This window comes from Corvus brachyrhynchos, unplaced genomic scaffold (genome assembly GCF_000691975.1).
Source record: "Corvus brachyrhynchos isolate BGI_N302 unplaced genomic scaffold, ASM69197v1 scaffold112, whole genome shotgun sequence".
Taxonomy (NCBI): Eukaryota; Metazoa; Chordata; class Aves; order Passeriformes; family Corvidae; genus Corvus; species Corvus brachyrhynchos.
In genome coordinates this window covers 30,743-45,457 of record NW_008236765.1, presented here as the reverse complement: position 1 = coordinate 45,457, position 14,715 = coordinate 30,743, and the positions used below count along the sequence as shown (strand labels likewise).

Here is a 14,715-nt window from a genome sequence, read left to right as displayed (position 1 = left end):
GGTGGGCTCAAGCCATTCTTATCCTGAAACTCCATGACCTTTATCACTTAGCTCAACAATAGCTTGTCTTAAGTGTCTGCTTTTAATTGATGAAAAGTTAAAAGAAGGTTTCAAGTCTGCATAAGGCAGGCAAATGTGCAACATTATTTTAAGACAGAAATTACTACTTGACCTCCTGTGAACCATTTCTTCTTTGAACAAAGAAGATTGATGTCCCTGGTGTCTCTCTCGGCTGGCATCAACGCACAAGCTCGCTTCTGTTAGACTGGTTTTTGTTTCCTTGACTGCTATCCTAGTAACAAGCAAAGCTCCCTTTGCCCAGCCAGGCTTACAATGATTAAACCAGACAGCACATCTCAAACTTCTTCTGTTCTTCTGCCTGCTCAAGTGGAGAATTAAGCCATGTTCGCAAATATAATTCCAGCCATTTTTTGTATCCTCATACACCAGTCAATGTTAAGCAACTCCAGAATAAAAAGGCAGAAACAATAAAACAAACATACAAAGAACAGCTTAATAATACAGTAAGCAATTTAAACAGCTGTCTTGGTTCATCCTTCCCACAACACAGTGTTTTCTTCATTCCCCAGCAGGCATCTCTTCCAAAAAGAAAAGTAAAGCTTTGTTAGTGCCTACCAATTGGGCAGAGATGGATTAAGTTGGAAAAGATTTCCTTCGTTTGTTTCCCATTTGAATTATAAGGCTTTATTTGCCTTCTATGCTACTGTGAGGCTTGTGTTTATATAAATTCATGTTTTCAATTTGCAGACATTAATTTTGTACAGACACACATATATGGAGACTTGCTACTATTTGCAGACTTAAGAACTCTTAATATCTTCAAAACCAGTTTTTCTTCACAGTGCAAATGGCAAAGAAAATATCAGACATCCATAAGGGAAACACTGAAGTTAAAAAGATTAGATGCCCATTCTCCATATATAGGAAGTACAGAATGCTCAGGTTTCCACCAATGTTACATTAGCTCTAAGTCACTAAAACAGAAGGAGTTCCTTTAACAAAGGGGAATGAAATGTGCTTTACGTGTCTGTAAGGGCCCAACCCTTTCCATAGTCACATCAGTCTGAGAGGCATAGTCCAGTTTGCTGTTAACTCATCCAACATCCTCAGTTTATTTTTCCCATTCCTCCAACTTCTGTCTTTCCATCACCACCTTTTTTGGTGAAACCTTTTGATAAAGGAGCCTAATTTCTCATATGGGGAAGGCACATAGCTCCTTGAGTCATTTAGAGGCTTTTGAGTACAGCTGTGCATTTTTGCAGTAGCAGTGTATCTACCTGGTTATTTCCAAAATTGATACTCAGGTACGGATCCTGCTTCCAGTTCTTGCTCTTGAGGCGTGTCTTGTGCCTGACTTGTCTATGAACTCCATCGGGAAAAGCAATACTGTAGTTGCACTTCTGAGACATTCTGCCTGCTCATGCAAGCCTAAACACGACTCCCTAGGTTCAGTTTGGGCAGAGAGGGAGCAACAACACTGCAAAACACACCCACAGATAAATTCTGGGAGTATGTTGATTTTCATGTAACACAGTTTTTAAAAGGAGTTGATAGTGCAGCAATAGCAGGTTTGAATCTAATTCCCCTCAGGCCTGCGTCCACCCACTGTGCCCGAATCACAGTGATCCGGTTGCCTCTGGAAGACCCCATGGCACTGAATGCAGCAAGCTTTTACCAGGGCATGTAAAAGGGGACAGAGTCAGTGACTGGCTCGTTCCCTGTACAAATGAGGTACTCTGACTGGACATAATGCAAGCTGGAAGGAAACAGAAGACTAAACTTCTGTAGTTTACTCTTTAGCTTCCAGTGAGTTGTGTTGCCCCACTACTTTTTGGTGCCTCTATTTCTTTAGAAATTTCCTGTGAGGAAGGTAGTGTGTATCCTGCACCACAAGATCCCAAAAATTAGTAAGAAGTGAGTTGAGTTAGCCATCATGGATCTCTCTAAATAGATACTTTCCAAAATAACCTGATTTCAAAGGCTTAAAAACAAACACACACATAAAATTTGTTTATTCCCAAAGAAATGAACCAAACCGTTCTCTGCACTCCAAAGTCCTTTCTAGAACTGGCTTTCTTCCATGCTGCCTTTTCATCAAAATGCATTTGGTTTGTTTAAAGTGGTGTGTTTCAGTGTGTGTGTCTCTTGAACCCCATCTACTTCTGACACAGCAAGAGTATCAGTGTCCCATGTGGGACAGCATCATAGAATATTTTATATGATGTGACAAGCAATCTCTTCTGTAATGTGGTCCAACTTTTACTGGGCTATTTAATCTGAGCTTTTTTTAAAATGGAGTGTCCTATAAAAGGACACTGCGTTAAAGGGAAAGCAATAAATGCTTCATTCAGTGTGCCTGGCCAAAATAGCTCACTGAGTCTTGGAATGAAAAGACCCTTGTCCATAACAACACAGACACAATTACAAGCACAGACAGGATGGTTTTGCCTAGAAGGGAAAAATGCCTTGTTGCATTGAGGAGGAGCGTTAGCAGCAAATGGAGGAGGAGGGTGAAATCTCTTAATGGTACGGCAAGCAGTTTGGTAATAAACACAGTTTGGGAGCGCGGAAGAGATGGGAGGTCAGAAGTGTGTAAGTGGGACAGCAAAGTGAACCTCCCATCTTCCTAAGGAAACCACTTCCTCTTGCTGCCTTCCTGTCTCCCTTAAGAGAATATTTAGGATAACTCCTCACAGAAGCATTCCAAGGAGAGAACTCCATCAATTATCACTAGCTACTCTTCCCTCCATTGTTCTTTCTCAGCTATACCTTCTTGCATAACTCTTGATCCAACCCTTTGCTAGGGCATCCTTCTCTTCAGTTGTTTGCATGTTGCTTTGCCTCCTCAGCTCTCCGTAGATTTTGCACTTTGTGTTCCACTTCTACCCCTTCACTTTGGCTCTTCTTTAGCTTCTCTGGCATTAATCTACAGTTCCCTTTAACTCCTTGTGACTCCTCTCACCTGAAGGATTCATTTTGCAGAGAGCAGCAGCAAAAGCAAACTGAGGTGCACCTTAGAAGCCAAAGTCATGGGACTTGGAGAGTGATTTTCCACAGCATCAGATCCCACAGCAGTGCTAAAAGGGATCCCACAAAGACTTCGTCTGTAGCAGGAGTCAGACTAGCATGGTGCCTTTTTTTATTTGCCAAAAATTAATAACTCCCAATTAAAATTATCCCACAAGGTTCAAATCAGGATGAACACTGTCTTGCAGATCTGCAGCAGGCCTCAGAAAGGGAGCTTGGCTGATGAGGCTCAGCACTTCATCGTGTTCACTTCTTGCTTCCCTGAAAGTACTTCAGAGCTTGGTCTAAGCAAGGACCAAAGAAGCAGCAGGCACGACTAAAACAAACATTTTGTTCTGATAATGAAGTTACCAAAAAAAGTTAGTCTTTTGGTAGGGTTATAATTGCAGAGTAGCAGCCAAACATAGGGAATGCTGCTCTGCACGTCTACAGTGCGGTAACTGTTCCTGAAAGGATTTTTTCATATGTCACAGCATTTCTGTTCCTTCAGGGAGTGTTTTCAGTTCCTCCCTTGATCACGAGTTCTCTGACAGGACTGCATTGGGGAAAAAAAGTTGTTTGCGAGCTCACGATCACTAGGTTTCTATTCTGTGAAAAACGCTGCAGAGACAAGAGTTATATATTCACCCACTTTCTACGCAGGAAATTTAAGGTCGGGAAGCGCATGGCGTAGTGAGCCGTGTATGGGACTCACAGGGAGGAGATGCAGGTGCTCTTCTGTTTCTGCAGACAACCTGCAGAGATGTGAGACTGACAGGTCAGTCCAGCTGCCTATGCCGAAAAAATATTGTATGAATCAATTCGCCACCATGAAATCTGCAAATTTAAAGAAGGGTCGTGTTGTTTTAGTAGGAGCAAATGGTCTTCCTTCTCTTGCCACGGGAACAGAGTCTCTGAAGGCAGTTTGCTCTCAGAATCCTCTGCTTTTTGAGAGCAATAGGATGTGATTTGTTCCAAGGCAAAGCGGTTTCTGAAGAGGCTGTTACATGCTTTCCAGATGGGCTCTGCATTATCTGTCCATACTGTTGGGGTACGCTTACACAGCACTGCCAGCAACAGGAAGTTGCTAATGTGCTCACTTGCATGGTTTAAAATGCCTTAAGGTGAGCTGCCAGATTTTCAAACAGAGGTTTTTCTGTTCAGCATGCCAGATATTTCTTAAAGAAAACATACTCTATTTTCTCTCATCTGTGATACCACTCAGTTGCCGTATTGGCACGGAAATGATGTTCTAGTTACATTGCAGACTAAGAGAAAATAGGTTTTGCTATTTTCCCTGGGAGGGGTACCAAGTAAAACAAATAAACAGCTGGTTAAATTACATCCTCATATTAAAAACTTTTCTCTGTTGATATTGCTGTCAGTTTTCAGATAGATAATTATATGTAGCAATGCCAGATGCATTCACTGATGTCATTTCCAAATGGAAGGTTGTCCTGGTACGTGCCGACATGTCTTACACCACCATCTAGACATGGCCAAAATTACACTCAGCCTAGATTGACACTATTACGGGGACGGAGGTAAATCCGTAATACAGTTTTTCAACCCACTCCACATAGTGCAAAGGAATTTCTGTAACCTGAACTAAAAATGAGCCCAGACAACAGAAGCGTATTATCATCTCGGCCTACTAATACAAAGTACAATTATTTTTGCCTTCGCATGTCAAAATGAAAATATGCAGCTTAAGTGATTATTTTCATATTTTAAATTTTAAAAAAATTGTTGAAGAGTGGAAAGAAACCCCCAGTTTCTTCATGCAGGAGGTGAGCAAAACAGTTATCTGCTGGAAAGCACAGCCACCTGTCAGTGATTGGGCTTTGTGTCCTATTGATTCCCAGCTACTCGGCAAAGCAACCATGCTAACATGATACTGTGGCCACACAGCCCAGGCTTTAGCGCAGATCACAGCACCTCGGAACAAACTGTGAACCTGGCTCAGGTCCCTTCAGGTGTACAGAAAAGTAAGGTTTTTATGTACTTCTCTTTTTAAATACATGACAAACAGCATTGTCAGCAGAGTTCACCTGTAATGCTAAAGTTTATCAGAAAAATGACATAAAGCCCCCAAAAAGTCAAGAGTTGCTTTTAATAATGTTTGATGCATTTAGTCTAACATACAGAACATACTCGAACTAAAAATTTGGTTATGGGTTAATTTGTCTTGAATTGCCTTTGGGGTTTTTCCTTTCCTGTGGTGCTCAGTTTCTTGGGGTGAGTATATAAACACACGGGTGTGTATAAACACACAGGGAAAAGTTACATTTCTTACGTGGCAAAGTAACCACCAGAGCTGAAACTGATACTGCAGACCAGACAGCATCATGTGCTCAGACTCAGGCTATAAATCTGTGAGCAGCATATGCTGCGCTCATGTTACTGAGACACAGCATGGCCTGCTCTGCTGCTCATTCACTGGGTGTTTTTTCGCTGGAAAAAATTCCTCTCTGACTGCCTCTTTGTAAAATGAAAGCGATACGTGTCTCTGGAGTCCCATTTACTGACTTCAGTGGGAGTTGTGCTTGACAAAGAGTTGGATAAGGGTTTCATCCCTGTATCAGCCTGTATTAGATGACTTGGTGTTGTTCTGAGTCAGCAGCTGCTCAAAACAGCTCTTCTGAAACCTTGGAGTTTCCCTTTAAGATCTGATGAGATCAGTGTCATTCAGCAGCTCATTTTACTTCCTCAGCATTTTCTCACTTCCGCATTGTACATACTGGCGGTCGCGATCAAATTGTTTCAAAATAGCCCTTCTGAACACAGGGCAGTTCTAAGCACCCGGCCTGATCTCACACCAGCAGGGAGCCAGCAAAACATCACTACATCAGCAGTTTCTCTGGATTGCTGTTACGGTACAAGAGGGCAAAAGATGGTTTAGACTCATTTGCAAAAAGTATAACACAACATTCTGCAAATTGTTGAATTCTGTCACTTTTTGAGACAAGAAAGCATGCTATCAAGAGGATGGAATTGCATTAGCCAAACTCTGTCAGTGTCGCCATTTAAAACCTAGAGAAGCTCTCACTGACCATGGAATTACACCAGCAGTGTAGGGAGCATACACTGTAAAAACCCCAAATCTAAGAAAGCTTCCCGAGGAGTGATAGGTTTTTGTTTTTCACCATGCCCCCCCTCTCACCTGTGAAGTAGTAGATGTTTGTCTGTCACACAAAATTGCAGTTTCACGTGTGCCAGAGCATACAGTGCAAGAGCTCAGTTCTTTCCTCCTGCAGTTCTGCTCTCAGTTTCAGAGGAATTGTGACTGCTTTACACCAGTCCAAAGAGAAGGGAATCAGACGTTCCATCTTCAGGGCTTTTGTTTCAAAGATAAATGACTCTGTTTTGCAGCTTTCCCTGTGGCTTGTTCCAGAGATCTGCTGCCAATTCAGGCTGGCTCAGTGTCAAGACTTGTCACACAGCAAAAACAGTTGAAAAATAGCAATGCTCCATCTGATCAGCTAATTTGGAAGTTTTGTGCACTGGGAGCTGTAACACTTGGGAAGGCAGCAGAGCCACAGCATTTTTAGGTACCTGTTTCTGTTCGAATGCTGTGCAGAGGTTTACTCTATGTGTTTTGGACAGGAAGCAGATGACTCCAGAAACTTAAACACTGAAAGAAGAGGGGAGGGAGAAAAGAACCAGCTCATTCCTATAGAACACATGCAAATGTAAATGTGGGGCCAAGCACAACACATCAATGTGCCACTTTTGGACAGAAGATAAACTGAATGCCAGCTAAAGCAGTGCTACTAAGACAAACTGATGACGTGCAATTAAAGTCTCTTTTGTAAAGAATGATCTTGTTGCAGAGTTTGGTACCCCTGCAAAGATTCACAATTGTTTTATAACTTTTCACAAGAAGAAAAACATTTGCTTCCTGCCTTAGCTTAAAGGCACTGAAAGAAATAAGGCCAGATTCATTTCCTTTGGGGCTTTTCTAGTGATTATCAGAAAGAAACATCTCCATAAACACTTAGCACATTTCACCTTCATCAGTAGTAGAGTCCACGCTGGTGAATATAAAAGCTTTAAAATGAACCAGACACCATTTCCATGGGGAAATTTTACTTTACATCAAGTGCAGAGTGGACAATCAGATTCACATCTTAAAGCAGTTTGCACATGGTGTACTGTTTTGGAAACAAGTTTTATTGGAGCAACTATTTTATCAGAAATAACTCCTTGAACTACAACATGTGGGAGGCAAAAGAGTTCAGCCACAGTCAGAAACATGTCAGCTGTTCACGTCATGTTGTAATGCACATAATTTCTTAAAAAACTATTCAGGCCATAAACTTTAGCTTCAGTCTAACGCCTGCTTCCAAACAAAATCATTGCCTAAGTTCTCTATGCAATTTTGAGTGGAAGCTTCACCCTGCAGAGCCCATATATAAAGGTATGTTTATTTTTTTTCTTTGCTGTGGGTGTTCAGAGCCACTGACTGATCAAAAGGAGAGTCTCCTGCTTCCCTGCTCCTGGAGCCAAAGAACAAACACAGTAACAGGAGTGAGACTTCACATCTCCCATTGTCAAGGAATGGGTTATGGTGCTGTTACTCACAGCATGCAGAATTTTATTCCACTGTCATCTCAGCTGTGAGAGATGCTAATTAATTCAGAAAGATTTTTTGTTCTTTTCAGGATGTGTGTGAGTGAACCTAGCTGAAATGTCAGCTTCCACATTTCAAACCTGACAGTTAAAAAAACAAAAGAAAACTTTCTGCTTGTCAGCTGCTGAGGTTTGCTTGAGGGGTACATAGAAACCAATTCCACATGGGTGTGTCCCCCCACTTTTTTAAAAAAACATTCTCTTTTAGTACTAGGACTGCATTTCAAATCTTCTAACAACTGCCTGACTAAAATAAGCTTTTTGAGAAACTATTCAATAAAGCACAGTGTGAAACTCCCACTGTGGATAAGGAACATGATAAGAGTCTAAGGCTTGTTTTGACCACCCCAGCTGCCGATCAACTTGGAAATGGCATTGAAATCCTTCTCTTCAAGGGACATCTGGAATCAGCTGTGGGACAGCAAGGAGCATGGTCACAGAGCAGTAACTCAGCTCTGAGCCCAGCCTCAGCGAAGTAATTTAGGGTGCTCAAGTGTTCCCAAGGGATTGACATTTTCTGCATTCAGGACTGTAGCAGAGCAGAAAGGTTACAACCAACAGATTGTTAAACGTACTATACTCCGGTGACTTCTTTAGCAAGTATTATGTAATTACTTTAGGAACAACCTCTTTTCATTACTAAAAAAAAAAAAATCACAAAATCTTTTACCCTGCATCCAGTCTTGGTAATACTGCCCATCTAAACTTAGGTGCTCCTAAAAGCAGAGTTTGTCCTCTCTCTGCTCTGAAGTGCTGATTCCTACATCCTTGCTGATCTGAGGGCAAGTCACAGGTCATAGAGGAGAATTTAGTCAGCATTACACCATCAGCCTATTCCTCCCATTCCAAGATGCCCACAACCTCACATCAATGGCTCAAATGTGCATAAAGTGGGCACACTCTGTATTCAGTTCTTGTTAAGACAGCGAGTCCCAACTCGATCCCAAAACATGGCGTTTTTTCTTTTTTCAAGCAGAGATGTCTTGGCTTACCTGATTCTACACTTCTAGGATTCACTTCTTCAGCTTCTTTTCACCGTCATGTAAGAGAACTATTTAAAATTCCCCAGAAAACTCTCCCTTAATTATAAGATTTCCAGAGCAGCTATTTCAAACAAGGAGCAGCTCACATGAGATTTGTGGTTTGTAGTGATAGAGTCAATAATACCGACCTGTGGAACCTCTCTAGCTTACATAATTTAACTGACGTAACAAAGGGTAATTTTTTCTCTGTAAAGCACAAAATCCTCCAGAAACTGAAGTGAAAGCTGTGTGAGACCATCGGTAATCAGAAAGAGAAAGCAGTATCAGTCGCTCTAGATAACATAGATGACTGCCTTCCAATTAAAGGCCCATTCCCCAGGAGGCAGATACCTTTTATCTTGGACATGGAAATGATCTAGTAGTCTCCCTGCTGCATTACCTGAGGTGTGTGCAGACAACCATCAGGATTCTTACAAGCCTTACAGGTAGAAAACTCCAAGAGTGTGACATAAAGAGAAGAAAAACAGAGGCATAACAAATCATTGCTTTCTTACGAGACTGAAAGTAATGCGTGTTGCTGTAGAAATATCTATTTTATTTGGATTTGGGGTTCTTGGTACTTCAGAAGATCCTAAGGCAATTGCCAAACGACAGCCTTGAGTTCTGGGGAGTTTTAAGGTCAACCATGGGCTTACTCACTGGGGTTGGAAACAAACAATGTGTTTTGCTGCACATTTCCACCCACCCCTCCCTTAGTATCCATGATCAGAGCCGTGGGAAGCTCCAGAGGAGGGCTATGAGCCTAGCATCCCTGAGCGTGGTGATGCAAGTATGAGGATCTCTCCTTCTACACAAGATAAAACAAGCATAAAATCCCTCCTTACTGCTCCATGGGCATGTGGGGAGGGTAAAAAACCTTCCTCCTTCCCCACCTTGGTACTACACTTGTCAGTGATAAATGCTCTGTAGAAGGCAGTGGATTTCTTATGGAAGCAACGTGTTCCTTTTTTTTTTTTACTCAGACTGACTCCAGTGACAAAGGGGACTGACATGGGGCTCTACTTCACCACTCGTATTCTTCATCATTGACTGCCTGCTGGGAGAGAGAAACTGATTTCGAGAGAAGCCTGAGACACTGGGTAAAAAAATCTCCAAGGATTCTGTCAAATGCTAAACCCATTACTCAGCAAACATGAAAAGAAACTGTTCTCAGATCCAGTAGTTGAGAAATGCTGCAAAGTGACATCTTGTCATTTAGATTGGGCAGTGCTTTTGGTTTAACTTTGGAGGAACAATGATACTGAGATCCCAGCAGAGCAAGAAGCACTACAAGGTCTGTACTAATGTGCATCCCTAGAGAGGGAAGGGCAGGCTGGTCTGCTGCACTGCATTATAACAATCCACCTTTAAAAGAGATCTCATACCTCTATTGCACAACAGCATTTCCAATTAGTACCTTTTCCTAGCCCCAAAATATTACCATAAGGTTTAGCTGGGATATGAGTAGCTAAGAGAGCCACAATTCCCCAAACAACTCTTTTCCTGTGTTTGCACCTAGGGAAAATCCTTGTTGGAGTCTGTAGGCATATGAGGGTCAGTCAGCACAGTGCTGCCTGAAAAGCAGCAGCTGCTGTGAATCATATCCTGGGAACTCCAGAGCACATACAGGTATGTGAGGACAGGGCAGCCTTCCCTTTCCAGCCCAGGACCCGGCTGTCTTATGTTCTAAACAAGCAAAAGAAACAGTATGTGGGGAAATATTTTAATGGTCGCGCAAAAGCTGCTAGAAAACTCTAGTTATTAATAATTCACTGTCCAGATGGAAAAATGTATTTTGCAAGTTTCCAGAGGGCTATTTTCAGAGGTAGGAACGCAAGTGCTGTTAAGTATCTCCACAGAAAATCTGGTGATACTTTTAATGGAGAAAAAGAAAATTAAAGATCATGCCTCTTGCACCTGACACTGGCCAGGAGGCCTGCTTGTACCACAGAATAACAGAACTAGATTTAAGTGTGACTTGAAAACACAAATAGAGGATCCAAGAGATGTGAGGCAACCCTTCCTTTCCATATCCACAGGAGTGCTGTGTTTGAGTGGCATACTGCCCTTCAAAACGAGGCAAGGACAAGGAGGATATCAATGAGAACCATCAGATGTCTGGAAACCACACGGCCTGTGAGTAAACATGAAGTGGGAGGAATTGTTTAGCCCAGAAAAGAGTCAGCCTATTATTGGCAAAAATGGCAAATGGAAAGGGATCAGTCTGCCCTTTAACCAGGGCAGATATAGGGGTACCTAATTTATACCAAATGAAACTTAGGTTAAACATCATGGACAGATTGTGTAGCTGCAAGGACAATTAAGCCCTGAATGAGTGGCCAGGGGAGATGGTGGTGTTTCCAGCACAATGAGGAACAGCCTAGACAAAAGGCGCTCAAGAGCAAGCATACTAGTTTTTAGTTATTCTCCAGGCAGTTCCTTTTCCCTGGGCTCTCCCACTGCTTCCCTGCGGATTTAACTACTTTGTCACCACCCCACCTGTTCTAGCTACCTTCAAAGGGCCTGACAGGCTACGTGTCCTGTGCAATTATTGGCAACTTGCTTGGGTTTGCAATTTACTGATTCTGTGTAAGACTGGAACACAATGTTGTGTGCCTTACCGTTGAAATATTACCTGTCCACTGATACTTGTTCACATAATAAAGGTGCAACCTGCTCCGCATCACATGGCTTGCCTTGAACATAGACCAGCAACACTGTCGCTGCCCTCCCACTCCCTCCTGAACTGATTAGGTCAAATGCACACAGGATTTTGCAACGGCTGAAAACCAGACTTGAATCCTGTCTTGGCTGCCAGAGCCTTAGTACAGAGCCTTGCCCAAGGACAGCTTCCTCTTTGCTAAGTGAGTATCGCTGACAATCTGTTGGTGGTTTTCATTGTCTCTGTTCCTGCCCTGGAAGCTGCCCCTTTTTAGTGTTCTGTGGTCTGGCTGTGTCCGGTGCCTGATGACGGCCTTGCGGACAGCTGCTACACAGTGGGAAGCACAAAGGAAAAAATGGGTGCACGTTCCAACAGCTGCTATCCAAAAAGCCTTCTGGAGCTTCATGCACAGCGAGCACTGTGTACCCAGCTAGAGACATTCCTTTTTCAGCCACGTTGCCTGACAAAACAAAAATCATCCGCTCTCCAAGTAGTCCAACTGTTTCGTAACAGCTGATGCTGCAGCAAAACCCCCATCCCTCCGTTAATAATGCAAGGTGTAGCACTGCTGCTCAGCTCCTGGGGCCTGTTTGACCGAGGCCTTCCCACCCATTTCAGGATGGACAGGAAGCTAACCAGTTGCAGTCATCTCCACTCACCAAGATAGATGTAGCCAGGTTAGCCATTATTCCTTACTGATGCGGCGTTTCTGTTCACACTTCCATTCACACATGGAGGATTATGATAACTTGTAGCTAAAGCTCATGCCAGTTCTGCCTGGCTCTGCCCCAGAAGACTTGAGAGTTTTGTCTTGAAGCTAGCATTAGTGATGGATTATCAGTGACTGACGGTTCAAATAGCCCAGTCTCACAGGGTTGTTGTGCTTCCTGTAGTCTCTTATCATTTGTCTTTCCTGTAGGTCCCATCTCCCAGGAGCTCTAATCCTCCAGGAAAATCTATTTACGTTGTCCCTGTAATCAGCTGTACAATACTGTATAATCTTTAAAGCAGGCACCACTCTAGCCATGCAAAGAAAGCACTTGCATTTACAATGTGAAGCCTGCAAGACAAGTTTTCCTTTAACCTACCACCTGATAAGTAGAGAGCTTTAGCACGGCTGTCAGAATTCCCTGAAGCAAAGGCTATAAAGAAGTAGAATTTGGCAAGAGCTGCTGTCATCTGCAAGACTGCCTCTTTGATCCTCCTTACACTTGTGTAATCATGCCAACATCTCTGCAAAACAGAGCAACAGAGCTGTTGCAAAAAGGTGATCTCCCTCTCTCTTGCTTTTTTCCTCTGATGGAATTTTTGCTTGGTAACTTTCACATTTATGCAGTAAGAGACGCCCTGCACCTACTTCTCCACAGTCTCTACCTTTGTATTGCAGCTATTACCCATTTACAGGTATTTCCTTGATTTCTCACTATATTTTCAGTACCATATTATACTGCACAACAACTGAAAAGTAATTAATGAAGTCAAGTAGGAAACCTTGTCCTGAGGAGTCACCCATTGCCAAGAGCTGACTTGGCTATGCCAAAAGCTGTGGCAAAACTCCAGGAAGTCTCTTCCAGGAGCTGGCATTCAGGTACTGCCAGTACATTCATGCACCATTCGGAACACTATCATTGAAGACATTGGTCAGACAACATTAATAAAAATTCAGAGGTGTTTCCCATCTGGACCTCTTCTGATTTCTGAACCCTGAAGGTAAGCATCAGCCACATTTCTGAACCTTTTTCCGTGTTCTTTTTAACATGCCAACTATGATTTTATTATCAGTGAATTAACACAGAAAGTTAATCTTGAGAAAAGAAATAAGCACAGAAGGTTTAAAGCATTTGAAGTCAAAGTCTCCCTTAATTCTTGTAATAAAAAGTTTAGGTACCTCATTAAAGTACATCCACTACAATAATCATTTAATATTCAGTGAAATATGTCAAGATTACCAGTATAAAAATACAGGTGGAATACAGAATCAAACAGGCTGTTTTATTTGAGACCCTTTGTACATCAGATGAAAGTTGAGGGAGATAAAAATATATGTACAACTAGCATGCAAGTTTTCACTTCCAATTATGATCAAACTACCAAATCCTTTTGCTGCTTATGCTTCACTAGACTGTTTCTGGTTCTGAAAGGAACAAAGCATGTCCAAGCTGCTGAACTATACTTATCTCGAAAGCATGAAATCAGAGCTTCCCAACATGTGCCTTTACAGTTAACATCCACCACAAAATTAGTACTTTCTTCAAGAACATGTGGTTTTAAGTGGGAGCATCTTTGGGAACTCTGAGTAGGTATTTTTAGAATCAAAGCCAAATAGAATTTGGACACTCAAAGCACCGCCTTTATTCTGTGTTGGTGTAGCAGACAGTAGAACACGTCTTGGTTGACAAGCAGAGCTCCTGTCAACTGACACAATGTTTGTCTTTTAAAGAAAATCAGCTCCCGCACTGTCATCTACTACTGTGGGAATTATGTCCTTCAGAGGATCCTGCATTTTACATGACTCTGGATTATGTCCTTTTTCGGGGCAAATGGAAACCTTTCATTTACCAGTACTTTAAGTACAAGGTGCCATTTAGAAAAGACCTGGTGCTGACCTCCCTTTCCTTTGGGACCTTCAACACAGCTCAGTGTTTCTATGCAGTAGTTGCTGGAATATTCTTGAATGGAATTGGAGTGAGGGAGCAAGTCCAGTGTTCATTGTAAACATGGTGTGAACTCAGTGACCCAAGGCAGCAGACCAGGTCCAAAAGTTATCAGTTTGCATTTGACCTTTAATATTGGGCTTCCACGAGTATGTCTATTTAACAGGTTTGTCCCCTACTGGTGTATCTTATTCTTTGTACAGCTGTTTATACCAGTGCACAGAGACGTGAAGATTTATCCGGATCAGAGTGGTAACATGTGACATGCACTCAACCCTCCTGTCCTACATATTCATCAGTCCTTTTCTTTCTTAATTTACATCTAAGATGACATTTCAGACAAGAGAGCAAAAGAAGAGATCATTAGTCTCTGCAGCACAAGGGCCAGATTTTCCATTGCTTTCCACCACACCAGGGAAGGTCATTTGGCTTCACTGTAGCTCAAGAGGAGCACAGAGCAGCCCAAGTGCTTTGTGCCCCTTCTTTGAGCCAGCTAAAATGACAGCAGGAGGTGAGGTGGAAGGTCAGGTGTATGGCACATAATCTGTGACCTAAACAAATGCCATCAGCTGGGCTGCATCACGTGTGTGTGCCCTCTAAATGCAAAAAAACTCAGTAAGCACGCAGAAACTCTCTCAGGACACCTGAGCTGTAGGAACAGTTTTCCCTCAGCCATTCACAGAAAGGGACACAGCATAAGTTGTTCTGCTTGGTTCAG

At 42.4% G+C, this 14,715-nt stretch overlaps 1 long non-coding RNA gene across 1 annotated transcript in view; it reads left to right on the top strand.

Annotated features, from left to right (window-relative positions):
• LOC108444944 overlaps window positions 1–14,715 on the top strand; it is a 44,035-nt gene that overhangs the window by 9,120 nt on the left and 20,200 nt on the right. Inside the window, exons 2-4 of the long non-coding RNA XR_001859661.1 lie at window positions 9,665–9,781; window positions 10,201–10,310; window positions 10,721–10,817. This is a non-coding gene — a long non-coding RNA (uncharacterized LOC108444944). The remainder of the gene's footprint in view (window positions 1–9,664; window positions 9,782–10,200; window positions 10,311–10,720; window positions 10,818–14,715) is intronic.